Source organism: Rattus norvegicus, chromosome 20 (genome assembly GCF_021556685.1).
Source record: "Rattus norvegicus strain SHRSP/BbbUtx chromosome 20, alternate assembly SHRSP_T2T, whole genome shotgun sequence".
Lineage (NCBI taxonomy): Eukaryota > Metazoa > Chordata > Mammalia > Rodentia > Muridae > Rattus > Rattus norvegicus.
The window spans coordinates 17,575,642-17,593,573 of record NC_141553.1 but is presented as its reverse complement, the minus strand read 5'-3'; the positions used below and the strand labels follow the sequence as shown (position 1 = coordinate 17,593,573).

General features: G+C 40.7%; 1 long non-coding RNA gene across 2 annotated transcripts in view; it reads right to left on the bottom strand.

Moving 5' to 3' along the window:
• LOC147998589 (uncharacterized) overlaps nt 1-17,932 on the bottom strand; it is a 63,265-nt gene that overhangs the window by 44,825 nt on the left and 508 nt on the right. Inside the window, exons 2-4 of one of the 2 annotated variants that reach the window (XR_015645158.1) lie at nt 16,467-17,615; nt 9,897-10,024; nt 2,043-2,542 (exon numbers count right to left, since the gene is read on the bottom strand). The exons of the other annotated variant lie outside the window; for it this stretch is intronic. This is a non-coding gene — a long non-coding RNA (uncharacterized LOC147998589). Of the gene's footprint in view, nt 1-2,042; nt 2,543-9,896; nt 10,025-16,466; nt 17,616-17,932 lie in introns of those variants that run through there. 2 annotated transcript variants of the gene reach the window in all.

Genomic DNA, 17,932 nt, shown 5'->3' with positions numbered 1-17,932 from the left:
GGTGTGGGGGACAGGCATCTGTAACTCCTGCCAGGAGATAGGAGGGAGATGGGAGGGAGATGGGAGAGCCACTGTAAGCTCATGGCCCAGCCAGACTGGGTTAGTCAGAGTGGCAAAACCAAGAGAGACCCTGCCTCAGCAAGGTGCAAGGAGAGAACTGACTTCAGAAAATTGACCTCTGAGGTCCATAGGCGACTCACACAGACATTAATAATAACATAAAAACAATAAAAAGAGTCTCTATCAATAGCAGCTAATTTGGGTTCCTAACAATGTTTGGTTTTGGATGATGCACTTTTATGCCCAAGTCGCAGGGACTCGGAAGACCACCAAGAAGCCAATTCTGATGCAAATGCACAGAGGTCTTTATTGTGAGCTCAAGAGCAAGAACTCTCACAGACACTGTGGAAGCAGGTCAGAAGTAAGGGCTTCAAGTGTAGGGGTGCAGGGTATTTAGTGTAGTTATAGCAAGCTTGGAGAATGTCCATATGGGTCAGAAAGTTAATATCTTAAAAACTGCATTTCTGCTGTATTCTGCAGGAACCAAACATGGAGGCAAACCCACCTGACAAACAGGATGACTACGTTACCTATTTTCTGCAGCATGGCTTAGGTTACCTATGTGTCCCTTGACCCTGCTTTTGTAGCCTGACTGTTGCGGGGGTGGGGGCTTTGCTATAGGATATTTGCTTAAGTGGACTTTGTGGTTTTCTTCCTGGAATTGGAGTTTAGCCCCTGGAGCTTCTTCTAAATAAAGGAGTTGGCTGTGCTTTACAGTACTTGACATAGGTATTGTGGCGTTTGTGTGGTCACTAGTTGATGAAAAGAATCACTGTGCATCTTTCTCCAGTAGCAGTTCTGCCTTTTCACTGATCCATTGCTGAGTCCAAAGAAGAGGAGGAAGAGGAGGAGGAAGAGGAGAGCGGGGGAGAAGGGAAGGGAGGAGTAGAAGAAGAAAGGATGGAAAGAAAAAATAAATCTACAAAGGTTAATAACAGCTCAGCCCTGGTTAGTTTTTGATAACTTCATATAAACTAGAGTTACCTGGGAAGAGGGAAGGAACCTCAAGAGAGAAAATGCTTCTACCAGGTTGGCTTTTGGGCAAGCCTGTGAGCATTTTCTTTATTACAGTTTGGTGTGGGACCTCCCAGCTCATTATGTGTGGTGCCATCTTGGGCAAGTGGTCCTTAGTTGTATAAGAAAGCATATTAATAGGAAGAAATATGGAGACAAAGTTTGGAGCAGAGACTGAAGGAATGGCCATTCAGAGCCTGATCCACCTGAGGATTTTAGCCTATACACATACAGCCACCAAACCCAGCACTATTGCTGATGCCAAGAAGTGCATGCTGACAAGCACCTGATATAACTGTCTCCTGAGAGGCTCTGCCAGAGCATGACAAATACAGAGGCAGATGCTTGCAGTCAACCATTGAACTGAGAACGGGTTCCCCATTAGAGGAGTTAGAGAAAGAATTGAAGGAGCTGAAGGGGTTTGTAACCCCATAAGAACAACAATACCAACCAGCCAGAACTCCCAGGGACTAAACTACCATCCAAAGACTGCACATGGACAGACCTATGGTTTCAGCTGCATATGCAGCAGAGGATGGCCTTGTTGGGCACTAATCGGAGGAGAAACCCTTGGTCCTGCCATGGCTGGACTCCTCCTCCTCCCCCTGCATAGGGGAAAGTCAGGGCTAGGAGACTGGAAGGAGTGGTTGGGGTGGGGGAACACCCTCATAGAAGGAGGGGGATGGGATAGTGGGTTTATGGATGGGAAACCAGGAAAGGGGATGACATTTGAAATGTAAATAAAAAACGCAATAAATATAAAAAGAAAGAAAGCAGGCTGAGCAAGCCACAAGGAAAAGGAACAAGTCTGTAAGCGCTACTCCTCCATGGCCTCTCCTTCAGTTCCTGTCACAATTATTTTAGTGGAGGAGTGTGACCTGGGAGCTATAACCTGAAATAAATCCCTTCCTCCCCAGGTTGCTTTTGGTCTTGTTTCATTATAATAGAAACTCTGACAAAGCCATGTCTGCAATTCAAAAGACAAAAGAACCACTCAGTTGTATTTTAGAATACAGCAACAGGGGTTGGGGATTTAGCTCAGTGGTAGAGCACTTGCCTAGCAAGCGCAAGGCCCTGGGTTCGGTCCCCAGCACCAGAAAAAAAAAGAAAAGAAAAAAAAAGAATACAGCAACAATAACAATAATAAATATGATGATGATGGTGGTGGTGGTGGTGTGATGATGATGATGATGATGATGCTGATAATGATGATGATGATGATGATTTGATGGTTATGTAAGTTCCTTCGTAGCCAGCAGTAGGTTCATCATGGGGCTAACTTTAGGGCTTTGCACACAATGCTGTTGGCATTTCCATCTGCTGTACTAACTTTGAAAGACAACTTCTTTGATGGGAAGTCTTCTGACTCATTGGCAGGCTCTCTGGAGCTACAGGTGCCTCTTGATTACCCATCACTTCATCTCTCTATCACCACATATTGTGAGGAAATTGCGGTACAAGGGAGAGCCTGAAAAAAATGGGACACACAAAATTGGAATTTGCTTTTTGTAGGCACCTACTCCATCACACCGTGGATTCCATCAGGGCAGAATCTCTGAGTGCTTATTACACAGAAATAGTGGGCAGAGTTGACCAGAGTTGATAAGATATTATAGATGCCCTAACATTGAGCCTCAGGATTTTTATTTTATTTTATTTTTTTTGCTGAAGTCTTAAACATGGCTTCAGTTTTGGCCTCTTCGAGCTTCAGACTCAAAGAAGGCTGGATTACTTGATGGTTGCCATGTTTCTGCTCTCGTTGGCCTTGCAAACGGTAAAGGAGGACAGGAGCGGAGTGTGCAGCATCAAACTCAAGTGAGTAGACAGCGAGCATAATATTGTGAGCACAGCGAGCCGCTGCAATCAGTTGTGAGTCTGATGATTCACTCAGAGTCACACAATAAATAAAAAAGCTATGTTTGTTAAAGTAAAAATAGGTTTAATCACAAGAGTCTAATTCTGCAATAATTGACGGTGATTATGAAATTGGTGCATTTTATGTTCAGAATAATTATTAGTTGTGTATTTTTATTACGACTGTCAAGATAAAGCACATTAGAAGGATAAGTTTATGAGAAATACCTCCTTGAGCTGGCAGTGCAGGATTTATCGAAACTTAAAACTAGACAGTAACCAAGAGACTAATTTATATCGCGATTGTAAATTTAAGCTGCATGGTCTATTAATATATTAAGCAGTATACACATGATACAGAAGAATAGCTTTATACTTTTTAAAAAATTATTTATTGAGAATTTCCTATATATATGCATGTATGTCATATGTATGTATGTATATATATATATGTATGTGCATACACACAATGTATTATAATCATATCACCCCATTTACTTTCCAATATAAGTCTCCTTAGACCCATACGATGGGTCTTAGGCCCAATTTCATGTCCTTTCTACATTTTAATTATATCCTACTGTGTCTAATTGGTACTGCCTGTATGCGTTGGTGCCAGCCACTGGAGCATGGACAATCTACTAGTGCCGCACCCTAAGGATAAAATCACTCCATCATTCAGCTGCCACCATCTGCCAAGAGTTTCTCAGCTGGAGCTGGGGCTTTGTGAGCTCTTCCTCCATTCATGACCATCTAGTATCTCATTAATTTCAAGTGATAAGCCTTTAATGCAAGAGTATGGAGAAATCACCACTGAACTGAGAGATTGTATGCCTTCAACTAAGGATCTTGGGCTTTTATTCTGAAAGAAGTGACATGTCTTCGAACAGTTTAGACAGAGGGGACACATGAACAGATACCGTATTGATAAAGTTGGCATCAGTGTGAAAAAAAAGGTTCGGTGAGCCTATAATACAATTCTAGGGTACTGGTCTGGGTTGTGCTGGGATACAGGTTAAAACGTTATAGGGATGATAATTCTAGAGAAATGCTCAGAATATATATATATATATATACATATATATATATATATATACACACACACATATATATATCATGTAAAGAAATTCTCAAAAAGTAAATATATATAATATAGTCATATAAAACAAATATTTATATATAAATATAAAATATTTTATACAAATTTCATATAATTCATATTATTTTTTACATATCATATATGCACATATACTATATAGCTATAAATTATATAAATTTATGTATTTATAAATTATATAAAAATAAATATACAATGTTATATGTAATATGTTACATATAATATATTTTATACACATTATGTTATATAGTATATATAATTTATGTTATATATTTATGATATATCATAAATATATTTACATACAACATGTTTTATACAATTTATATTTACATGTTATATTAAATATATAAAAGACATCTATATTTTTATATTTATTATTGAAATATATTATATTTATATATTATATAATAAATATATGATAGATATATTTATATACATTACACATATTTTATATGTACTTATTTACTTCCTGAACATTTCTTTATATATATAATATGTAATATGTTTATGTATATAATATGTTTATTTATTTTAGGTCAGCCAAAGGAAATGCTGACCCCTGGTTGACAAAATATTTAGCAACTTATTAATTAAAAGTTGATTTAAAGATGAAAATGTGCTTTTAGCCATATGGAATTTTGAGCTTGAGTATGTACAAAACAACCAATTGATTTGGGTAGTAGTAAATTTTTGGCTCTAACTTAGAGAATATTCAGAATTCAAGCACAGAAGTAGATGTTAGCATGGCATACTATATCTAGAAATGCAGTAGCGGCACTCATATCACGGAAATAACCAATAACTGTGCTGGATAGTTTTTTGTTTTTGTTTTAATTCGACACAAACTGGAGTTATCTGAAAGGAAAGAATCTCAACTGAGAAAAGGAAGTTTCCATAGGACACAGTCATAGAGCCTTTTCTTAATGAGCAATTGATGGGGAAGGGCCCAGCCCACTCTGGGTGGTGCCATTCCTTGGCTGTTGATACTGGGTTCTACTTGAAAGCAAGCTGAGCAAGTCATGGGAGCAGAGAGGGCAAGCCAGTAAGCAGCACCCCACCATAGTTTCTGCATCAGTTCCTGCCTCCGGGTGCCTGCCCTGTTTGAGTTCCTGTCCTGACTATGGGAGTGTAAGTAAGCCAAAAAGGCCCTTTCTTCCTCAAGTTGCTTTTTGTCATGGTGTTCATCACAGCAATAGTAACCTTGAGTAAGTTGACTTGAGCAAAGTCAAGTGTCTAAGTGGACACAAGGCCCTTCCAACAGGAGAGAAATCATGCCAACATTAGAAACCTAGATGCCTACTCAGGGATAATGAAGGTATGGGTCTTAGGTAAGAACCTACTATGCTTCCATTTTGCTAGACTCCAATATTTCCTAACTGCACTTTAAAACATATCTCCATAACCACAGACAAGTGTAGATTTTACCTATCATCAAGAAGTTTCTCTTAACAGCAAAAAAAGATCATTAAGGAAAGTGTAAGTGAAGGTTCAGAGAAACCACTGAACTGGACCACTCCATGCTTACTCAGAAAGAAAAGGTTTATCATGGAGCAAGCGCAACTGTGCCACCAGACAGAAGACCTGGTAACATGGAGTGTATTCAACCCCTCCCTTCCCTCAGCAACTCTCATCATTGAGAATGGTAGGTATTTGAATTGGCTCACAACCAGGTTCCTGCCCTGGATCAAGTGACCATGACACCCCACTAAGAGGACCATGACAACTGGTCACGTAGCATAGAAACTGAGAGTTCTCCATGGTAGTGAGGTCTCTAGATGGGCCCTGAGTGTCCCTTCCTTGGAATCCTTACTTAATTTCTGGTTTACACTAAGTAATTGTATGCATCCTTATCCACTATGAATAAACTGTTTGGACAAGCAGGGACTGTCTCCTTCATCAAGGACCACTATGTGGGAGGGAGGAGCCTTCCTTACATAGAGCCTTGCCTAAGTTTTCAACAGAAGGCCCCTCTGCTACTCCAGGCTCATCTCAACCTCCCCTCCCATTTCCAACTCTTCGATGTTTGCATTGGCATCTGGGCGCCCAGGAGAATGGGAGTCACATTCTCAACTCTTTGCAGTTCCCAGCGGTGCCTGTGTGCCCAGGGCTTTGAGAACCACAGCCTTCGTTCCAGTCCCTGCTCTTTCTCACCTAGAGAAACATGGGCTTGGATGCCCTATGCTGCATTTTGTCTCCCCTGAGTGGTGTGTTGGTATCCCTTGAACCAGGCACCCTAGTGGTGAGGAAGGAATATAGCTTAGTGTCCCTGTGCCCCTGTGTTTCACCTCCCCAAACTGCATCTCAGTGGCATCCGACACCTCAGTGGTGAGGCAAAGGGCTGATCCATAGTTTATTGTAAATATAAAAGTACCATGAGGCTATCTCTCCTGAGGAGAGAGAATAGCCAAAGGCATTTGGGGAGAGTCCCAAGCTCCCATGGCTACCTCTTGGGGGGCAGAGAGAAGAGTAAGTGGTATAGTTATGGAATGGAGAAAGTTGCAAGCTAGAACAGCCTAGAAGTTTAGGGCCATCATGGTGACTTTGATATGTACCGCAGGTACATGTTAGCAAAGAAGCATGGGGGATAGCATGGGCCTTGATATTTGCGATGGGTGTATGCCAATAGAGAGTCAGTTGGCCCATCTGTCTGAAGTAAGGAGAGATAAGAGAAGCAGCTCTTCTTGGCAGAGAGAAACCCGTTTTCTAGGTTCCTGAGCAACACTGAGTGTACACTTTTATTTCTCTGCCCTGCAGTTTCTCTTGTGCTCAGTCTGGGCTGAGCTCAGACTGCCACCTTGAGACAACTGTCAGTGGTATTGCTTTCTGGGGCCTAACAGAAACAACAAGTAGTCATAGTTCAGAGATCAACAGATCAAGAGAAACCCATGCACTGGTGGATACATCTATAATGCAATGTCTGCACCTTAGTTCCAGGGATCACTGGGAAAGATGGTTCAGAAGTGTCGTAAGAGCCAGAGGATCAGGAGTCTACTGATCCTCAACTGAGAAATGATGGGGAAGCTAGACCCATGATACCTCAGTGGTGTGGCTGATTAAACAGGACCTGAACAACAGCATCACTAATAGTCATGCTAAAGAAGAAGAGGGGAATCTCACAGGATCTGTGCCAACCTAACTACCACGTTTCCAAACTCTGGCCACTCATTATTTAGCTCAAAGTGAACTCTCTTCCACCATTTGGAGTAGGGGCTTCATTCTGTGTGAACAAGCTTTGTGAATATGATTAGAAAGGTCAAGACGTGAAGCACAGAACAGTTATAGATAAAGTCAGAATGAAGAACAGTTATAGATAAAGTCAGAATGAATGACAACAAAGCTATAGTGGATAAAGGCACTGCAGATCCCAAAGGGTGCGCCAACTAGAAAATTCTTTTGCAAAGCGTCTACTTAAAAAAAAGGAGAGAGTGTTCTGAAATTCTTCAGAGGTTTCTCTCTATGTATTTAATATTTGCCTTCAAAATTCCCCTGTCAACCAGTCTATTTTTGTTCTGCCCTGGCTGTGGCCTCAGCGATGCAGTAAACTGTTAATTGGCTTTGAGCTCACACTTTCCCGTTACCACCAACTCACAGTTGCTTCTTGTCAGAGCTTGTCAGCGACTCTTTCTACCCAACAGAAGCCAACTTTGTCTTCTTAATACCATTTGAGAATCTCCTCAGATTTTCCCCTACATTGCTTTTCCAGAATTGTCTTTAGTAGTGTCTTGCATAAAACTTCTGGGCAAGCAAAATCATGTTATCTTTTCCACTCAGTTAATGTGGATACTGTCTCCCTATCTTTGTTTTTATACTGAGTTCAATTTTATATTTTAGAAATTTGACATACTTTCCAAATATTCCCACTTGCTAGGTACTTCTGTCATACCCACACTACGGATGGAAGAATGCCATTCAGTAATGGTCAGGTTAAGAGTTCTTTATTGCCAATGGGTAAGATGGGCCTAACAACAAAAGATTCTCTCACTCTTGGAGAGAGGCTGGGTAGGGTTTGTAAAGTCCTCAAACACTTACATCATACCCGGGCAGGCTGTGTGGTAGACTTTCCCCAAGTTTCTGTTAAGGAAAGTTTCAAAAGCAATAGTTGATTCTAACAGTGAATTTTCTAGAGCTGGATAGGTGGCTGGACCATAATGTTCTGCTCAGCAGCATGCAGTGTTTGGAGAGCACTTGGGGAAAGCATGCAAAACAGAAACAGCCAAAGCAAAATGTGACTACTTTGGTCAGTTCATTTCTGACTGACTTTTGGTCTCTACCTTGCCCTGACCTCTATCTGTGGAGGTTTGAATATGTTTGGCCCAGGGTGTGGTACTATTAGGTGTGGCCTTGTTGGAGGAAGTGTGTCACTGTGGGGGTGGGCAATGAGAACCTCCTCCTAACCACGTGGGAGGCAATTTTCTCTTAGTAGCCTTCAGATGAAGATGTCAAACTCTCGGTTCCTCCTGTGCTGTGTCTGCCTGGATGCTGCCATGTTCCTGCCTTGATGATAATGGGCTAAATCTCTAAGTCAGCCCCAATTAAATGATATCCTTATAAGAGTAGCCTTGGTCATGGTGTCTTTTCACAGCAGTAAAACCCTAACTAAAACTAAAATGAATCCTGTAAAATTCATTTGTAGACTGAATTACACCTCTTAGATGTACTCTCAATGTATCTGTAAATCTCTTAGAACAAATTGCTGGCTCCATTGGGACAAGAAGCTATGCTAGCATCCATCTATATGCAGACGTGTGTATGCACACACACTTGTGAGCATGCATGCAGCTGTAGCTGTGCCCTGCCTTTTCTTTGCAGGATCTAAGCAGTGTTCACTGAGGCCAAGAAGCCAGGAAGGGGTAGTGAATAAAAAGGCAGGTGGAGAGAAGAGAGGTGTACCTTGCTTTTCCAGCAGAGTTTTCCTGTGCATTGAAACTGTGACAAAATCATATTCCAGTCATGTAAGAGAGCGTGTCTCCAGCAATTTCCAACATTGTTACACTCTATGAAGATTCCATCATCAATATCTGTGCAAACCTTATGTTGGCATAGCAGAAAAATACTTGTCACATTTTTAATGTTTCTCTCTATGCTATTGAATGACTGGCCCCATATTGCCATGACACAGACAATACCCAGTTCCTATATTTGTGGTTGGCTTAGTGATTTTCATTCCATTAAATGTAAGGTTGGTTGTTGGGCATTTATTTTCTCTTCTAATAACAATATAGATTTCTAATGAAAATCATCTTTCTCCCACATGGAATCTATGCAGCTCTAACATGCCGATAATCTACTCAGCTCAACATTACATCACTTGGTCTAGACTTCTCCAACAGGAGGAACATACCTTTTAAGGTGATGTGGGTGGGGCCCAGGAGACCAAGTATTATGGTTGGAAAGTTAATCTTTTTTTTTTTTGGTTCTTTTTTTTTCGGAGCTGGGGACCGAACCCAGGGCCTTGCACTTCCTAGGTAAGCGCTCTACCACTGAGCTAAATCCCCAGCCCCGAAAGTTAATCTTTTTATGGTAAGTGCACTAGCTTTATGTATTTGAGGTTATTTGTGCTTCCTGTTTTCTGCTTTTGATTACTTCTGTCTTTGAAATGGGGTTGCAGAGAAAATGAAAACAGACATTAAGGCAAATGCCCATGCCTTCAGTGTTAGCACTGTGTTTGAATGTGAGGCAATAATTTACCAGTTTGACTATGTTCTTTTTCTTACATTTCTGAAACTTCAGTAATTTCATCGCTATAAGAATAAAACTTAAGTTCAAAAAAATGCTATACAGGAGATAGAGAATAACATGAAGACTGTAGGTCTCGCTGCAATTATGGACTTCCACACAACCTCTGCCTCACCTGTCATGGTATCTGCAGTTTCCTATCAGGACGCTGGACACAAGTTGAGTGTTGAATGAAGGAAGGTCTGAATCAGTGATGTATGGCATGTTGGAGCTCCGTAGAGAGCCCCAGGAGGGAGGTGGCTTCTGTAGAGAACCGGAACTCAGTAAATATTATCATCACAATGTGTATGAGTGTGGGAGTTGGGGGGATATAGAGGACAGGGGAGAGGGAAAGAGGAGAGGTGAGAAGTGAAGTATAAGAGGGAGGAGAGGAAAGGAGATATAAGGAGTAGTGAGGTGGATTCTGTACTGAACCACAGGGTATGAGCACCTCAGGGTATTACCATGGAACAAGTGCAGCCATATATTTGGCATATTGATTTGCCTTGGGCCAGGCCATGACCAGATTCTCCAGGGTGATTGTACAACTTAGGGAAAAGCTATGGCTATTTTAATATAGTGGGAAAGAATGAACCTATTGTTACTAAACTTAACCATACTGGGGAGTGTGGGATCCAGTTGGACAAGCTTTTATTTTTTTGGAAGTACAATGTAACCAAGGATGACCAAAGAGAAAAAATACATGGGGTCTGAATAAAAGGAGACTTTATTTAAAAAAGACATCATCAATAGAAAAATAATCTTGGTTCTCAAACTACAGCAAACACATCAGAATCAAGTAGCAAAGGGTTTAGATATGCAATAGAATAGTAAGCAGAGACAAACTGGAAGGAACGTTGGGGTAGTGAGTGACCAGGTAGTGCTTTCCTTCTGAATAGCCTGGCACTGGATGTGGCACTGAAGGCAGCAGACTCTCTGGGGGAGCATTTATGGAGATAGACATTGCACTTAGTTGTGGACAAAGCAATACAACCATGGACCAGTTGGGGATGAGGAAGCTGGACTGGAGCTGCCATGACAGGAAAGAAGTAAAGAGGTGAACAGTGGCTGGGAGGGTCATTTCCAAATGTATTTCCACCAGTATTTCTGGTGGATTTGGAGAAAACTACATCTTGAAACATTTGCTGTGAATAGATCTACCATCTGTAGAATTGGATCGATTCATCTGCTTTAGTGAATTAAGACTCTCTCATACATAAGACTCAGAACCTAGTGACCACCGCCATCCAATGATGCATTCCAGTCATGAATCCATCAATGAATTGATCCATGCATTAAATCAATGGCCTCATGTCCATGTCACCTCTCAGTTGAGACACTGTCGAGGAGTAAGCCTCAACATATGCATTACTGAAGAACACTGAATTGTAACTGTTTTCATTTATTTAAGTCAGGCAGAGGCCATGAACAGAGATATGATTTTTTTCCCTAAAAGATTGGCTGGTAATGTTGGATGTTCAGGTTATGTGGTAGTCCACAGTATCAACAGTTAGGATCAGGGCTGATTTTCACCAGGAAAGACTAGGGTCATGGGCAATGTTCACATTCAGGTCTATAGTCTGTAGCTCAAGAATGGATCCCAGGCTGGGCCTGTCTACCTTCTGTCCTGGAGATGGCAGTTCTAGAGGTATGGATGGAATGTTTATGATTAATAAGCTTCTGTTGCTTTATAGAGTACTGCAGATGTTCTGGATGAAGAGAATGCCCCTGAGACCTTGCCTGTACTACAGAGTCCTCTAATGTGCATGGGGTAAAAGGTGGTCATTTCTGCAGAGTCTCCAACTTCAGCTGCTTCACAGAGTGTGATTTTTGAAAGCCCGAATCCCTAACAGGAACATGTGAGCTCATTTTTAAGAAATGGAATAACATTTCCGTTCCTTATTTAATTGCACTTCCTGCCAGTTTCCTTTCCATTTGGCCTCTTTTTTTCAATATTCTCAATATCCTCTATTTTTTTCTCTTTATTTAGTTGGCCTCTTTTAGAATGAGAAAGATAGTTTGCTTACTAACTCTGGGAAAAATAGTGATTTTCTATAATATTTATGGGAAATACATGGAAATTATGTCTACCTTGGACATAAACCAGAATGACAGAGAGACACTGACCTGAAATCTAATTGTTAATTTGTGTGTTAGTAAGGAGCTGCTAGGGCAGGACATGGAGAGCATTAAAGCCTAAATGGATTCCAATTTTTCTTTGAGACTAGTTTGCTAATTTATGATCCTGTGATTCTTAAACTTTACTCTTTCCTTATATTCTGAACATTTTATGAACAACTGTATCTTACATTTGTGTGTCACCACACCAAAGGAGGTCCAGAGAATACATTCTGTCCCTGCTTTGTCATTGACCAGATAATGCAATCAGAAAAAAAGTATCAGTCTTTAATTTTTATCTGAGATCATTTTCAATTTTAAGAGATTAGGTTTTCTATATCAGATTCATAATTTATTTTGCTTTGATCTTTTAGTTATCATACTCTCGAGTTGACTCATTTAATTTCTTATTATATTTCTCCCTGACCACATTTATTAGAAGTAGTCAAGTGGTTAAAAAGCAGAAGGAAAGGGGAGAATGAGGTCTGCCTGTCAGCGACTGCTGTTCTGAGGTAGACCAGTTATCCGTTTACTTAGTGTAGCTTATATCTGTGGATCATGTGGACTCACTCCAAAGTTCTAAGACGTGCTTTGAATACCTAGTCACAATTGTCCTTTTCTGCTTGTAAAGTCTTCTCGTTGGTGGAGACAGTTTGCACACTATCTAAACCTTCAATCTGAACATAAATTGCAATAGAAAAGAAAATAGCAACAATAAGCAGAATTTATGGAAATTTCCTGACAATGTATGGCATTTCTATAAATACCTGTCATCTATGTAGCTACCTACTTACAGACTTATCACTCCATCTGTTCCTCATCTATCTATCTATCTATCTATCTATCTATCTATCTATCTATCTATCTATCTATCTCTAATTCTACTACAAACAATTTTTATTCTGGGAGGAATCTGATCATTATTATTTGACCTTGAAAGATGAGGAATTAATGTTAAATACTAACTCATTAGCAAGTGTGCAAAGGCACCAGGTACATCTAATTTTCTTAGCTCCACACTGTGAGATCTGTGTGGTTAAATGTCTGAGTGTGCAAGCCTGATATCCAGTCACCCAAACCCCAATACCTTCTCTGCTACTTACAATCATAACTTGCATGATTCTCATCAACTTTTTTGTTTGTTTTTTATAAACACTTCATGCAGTATCAGCTCAAATTACATTTATAGTGTGTAGCACTTGGGAACACTTGAAAATCTTTGCTTTATGTATTATATGCTAGGCTCTGAAAGGACTCTAAATGTTTGTGAACTGGCTACTTTCCCCATCACTTTGATCAACTACTGGAAATAAACTACTTAAAAGAGCTGTAGTGGCTGGTTTTGTGTGTCAACTGAACACAAGCTAGGATAATTGGAGAGGAAGAAGCCTCAGTTGAGGAAATACTTCAGTGAGATCCAGTTGTAAGGCATTTTTCAAATTAGTGATCAGTGTGGGAGGGCTTAGCCCATTGTAGGTGGTGCCTCCCTGGGCTTGGTAGTCTTCTGTTCTATAAGAAGTCAGACTGAGCAAGCCCTGGGAATCATCCAGTAAGCATCACCCTTCATGACCTCTGCAGCTCAGGTGCTGCCATATTTGAGCTCTTGTCCTGACTTCCTTCAGTGATGAACAGCAGTGTAGAGTGTAATTCAAATATCCCCACCCCTGTGCACACACAGACATACAACTTGCTTTCTGGTCATGGTATTTTGTTGTGGTGATAGAACATAAATCTGGGAAAAACAGATTCAAAGGAGTTTTTTGTAAGTCAAGATTCTTCCTTCTTTGGGCCAAATCAAGGCTAACTGCAGAAGTGGACTTAGAAAGTTATATAAATAAGAGTTCAATGAAGGTGATTTTTTGGTTCATTTGTTTTACCAGGGTTCCTCAGTTTGACATGACCATAATCAGAGATTCATGCTGATAAATTTTGCACCTTTCTGTCATTGCCAAAGATCCAGCTCATTTATCCTTGAGGTATATGGTTAAATGGTCAATCCAGCCCCTATTCCCCTGCCTATAGAGAAAACTGGTAAGGAATTAGAAATCATAAAGAATGTTGAGGGTCTCTGGTTAGAGTCAACTCTGGCTGCCTCCAGATGTAAGAATCCTCAAGGATGAGAGCTGGAAGTTATGTTTTGCAGATGATTGAAGACTAATTGAGGCAGTCGTTTTTCCCTCTCATAAATAAAACAGCAATTGTCCTCCCTAGTACCCTATCCCAGTGAGAAAATTCTAGAAAGAAGGCTGGTGGAACAGCAATGACCTAATCCCAGGTCTTCTCTTCAGAGATGTCAAGGCAACTCAGAGACTCCATGGAGCAGACTATTCAGTCTCAATGAGTTTATCAGTAGTGATTAGAATGTACAAATTGAAGGGGTGCCCACCTAGGGAGCCATTTAGCTCAGCTTTCTAAATTATAGACACGAGAAGAAATAAAACCCAGAGAGGATAATTAAATGAGTGTGCAATTACTGAATATTGTCTAAGGCAGACATGGCGAGGTGTCTTTTGCATCCCATATGCCCAGGAACTGTATAAAGTGGTTTGAGCTAATCCCATTTTATAAAGAGATTCAGTTAGTATTAAATTTTTCATAAATTGCATGGCTAGTAAGAGCTAGAGTTGGATTTCGCTTCCTCCAAATTTTCTGTTTTAAGACAAAATATTTTTGCCTAAAGCCTAAACAGGCATATCTATCTATATACATTGAATTCTCTTTTTTCTTATTTTGCTCTACTATTTGATGGTGGTAAACTATTAATGTAAGATCAATCTACTAGCTACTTCCTCTATGGGTCAAAGAAGTCAGTTTATGAAAGAAAAACACTTATTGATAGCAGGTAAATAACACTTAAAGTTTTATTTTTACTTTTTATTATATGTGTGTGTATTTTGTAAGTAATGTGTGTATGGGGGGTATACACATGTGAGCTTGGGTGCCCATGGAGGCCTGATTAGGATATCATAGTCCCTCCCTCCTTCCATCCATCTATTCATCCCTCCCTTCCTCTCTTCTTCTTCCCCTCTTTTCTTTCCTTTTCTTCTCTCCTTTTCTCTTTCTGCCTCCTTTTCTTTTCTTCCTACCTCCTTTCCCATCTCCTTCTCTTTGTCCTTTCTTCTTCCCTTCCTATCTTTCCTTCCTGTTCTGGGGACTGAAATCAGGGTCTTGTATTTTTCTAGGTAAGCATTGTATCATTGAATTAAATATATACCTCCTTGTATATTTTTCATAACCAATATAGTTCTTCTCTTCCTACATACCTTCATAAACTCAGAATTTTTATACACAGATTGCTTTCTATAGTATATTCAGGATACTTATTTTTCCCAGTAGACTGTGAGATATGTCCCTGACAGGAATAAATATATTTGGGTTCTAGTCATTTTTCTTTTGTCCTAGCACTCAACACCAGGTCCCAACTGTATAACGCTCAATTAATGCTGCTTTTAGTTCAGTCCCTGCCAGCACCAGTGTTGCCCTCAGAGCCACTGAGTATGAAAGAACAGGTCACAGTCAAATTTCACACAGAGAGTGAGCCTGGAAGCCAAACGACTCAGACTGGTGCCAGAAAACCTAAACCTTTTGTAAACCATGCTAAAGAACTTGAAGTTAGTCAGAGGGAACAGTTACCAGGGAACCAGTGTTGAGTTAGAATCATGCTGACACTGGCACCATGAGCCGAGCACAGATTAATACACTGGATTTAATTCATTGGGTCAGCAAAGCAAGGTCTTTTCCAAACGAAAGTATTTTCGTGGATTATAATTTTTTCCTCTGTGCACGAAGTGAAGAATGCTTGCTCTGCAGATTATGTCTAGCATTTATTATGTCTTAATTCCTGAATTTATGTGGGTGAGAGTATTTCTGTGAGAAAGGTTGTGAGATGTCAGAAGGGAGGTACTTCTGAGAAGACAATGGATCAAACTGGGAAAACTTAGACTTGATTGATGGGGACAAAAGGTAGGCAGTTTCCACTGTCAGCCAATCAACTGGATAAAGTAGATGACAAAGGGAAACATTCTGACATGAGAGGAGATTAGTTAAAAGAGGCTGGGGGTGGGTGGTAGGCCTTCATACTTTCCACCTGTGTGGGTGAGGGTGGTCAGAAGGACAGAATGATGCCTAGGAGGTGGGAACGAGAGAACAGGCTGTGACAACCCTGGGGTTACACCCATGGGATCTACTCTCTTCGAAACATAGTTGACAGATGTCAACAGGTAAGGGTGATTTACCATGATTACACAGCTAAGAAATAGGAAGCATCCCCTTTACTTGTGAGGTCATGGCATAGAATAGTGAGCCCCGGGGAGGAAATACCTCCGTCACAGTGGCTTAGGTTCTCATGAGGAGAGCCCAGATCCATAACATCAGTCAGTGTCTTAGTTACTTATTTTTTATATTGTGACAGAACATGGAGGTCTTGGTGGCAAAGACTGACATGTTGGTGACACAGGCTGAGGTAGTGGTGATATAGACAGAGGTGTTGGTGACTAGGCTCTGGCTCTTAGCATCATGCTCTGCATTTATATCTACCCTTCCTTTGCATGAGCTCAGAGGACAGCTTTCTAAAAGGAGGATTTCTTACCTATTTGTGTTTTGTAGGAACAGCTCCATCACTGCTTCGAATCGTTAACAAATTGGGAAGCGAGCTCTGTGTTGTTTTCACACTTTTTCTTCTCCATGGCCTGGGCAGTTATTTCTTCTGTCTTGAAAAGGCCATCTATGCTGTATCATGCTTGGCGTGCAGTTCGAGTTTAAGGTTGCTGCTTCCCTGTTGCATTGCCTGGGTTTCCTCAGCAAGCAAAGTTTATCTTGCTTTCTCCCAAGGTTGGTCTTTCTGTACCAGTATCCCTGACTGTCATGGATACAGACTTCAGGACCTCCATTGTAGGTGCTTCGAGTTAACTACTGTTCAATCTGGTCATGGCTGGATTTTAGGATTGTGTGTATTGGTCTTAATCGGTTAGAATGTGAATCCAATGTATTCCCCAAATGCTCCTATGGTAAAGCTTTGAGTGAAGCTGGGGTGGGGTTAGGAAATCGACAGGATCGTGAGGGCTATGGACTGCGGTTAATACATGGTCTGTAATTCTAAGTAAACACAACTGGAAAGGCAACTCAAGAAATAAATAGCCTGGGAAGGTATCACAATGACAGAAATAGAGATAAGAAAATTCTGAAGAGCAGTTCTGTACCAAGTATGTTAGCATGTATCTATGATGCTGGAGCTCAAACCAAGAGTTTGCATATTCTAAGCCAGGACTGTGCCCCTAGGTCACATGGTGAGCTAGGACTCTGCCCCTCAACCATATCCTCAGCTTAAACTGATCAATTAAAGAACATTAGCCAATGTAAAAACAAACACATACATGTACACATTCTCAAGCACCCTTACTTGGATTTTTGGAGACAGGGTCTTACTCTGTAGTCTAGGCTGGCTTCTAACCCACAAAGTGCCTTCTACCCCAGCTCCCTGAATTCTGGGATTCTGAGCACTCAAAACATGCTTGGCTATGATTTTAGCCTTAGACACTGCTCTTTATTATGCACCACTGTTCTTCATTGCAATTTAATCCATAAACCCCCAGTATAGTTTATTAGATGTTTACATGAAATGATGTATTTGAAACCACTAGACATGTACAGATAGGATTAAACCATTTGAGAGGTAAAACCTGTTCATGCAGGAGATGGTGCTTGGAGCTGATGGGCCAGAACAGAGAGCAGCTGTTGACTGGTCAAAGAATGGATGGGATAACAAGCAGACTGTTAATCTTATTTCACAGTTTTCTTTTCCATTCTGTGCTTACACTTTTTTTCACTACTAATACTTTAAATTTCATCCATTGAACCCAGTCTCATCCCCAACTCTGTAGCAGAACATCTGTCGCAGTCTTCCCTGCCCCCCTGTTCAAGTCTCCTATGGATCACATAGATCTTCCTTTTTTTTTCCCCCCAGAGCTGAGAACCGAACCCAGGGCCTTGCGTTTGCTAGCCAAGCACTCTACCACTGAGCTAAATCCCCACCCCCCAGATCTTCCTTTCTAACCT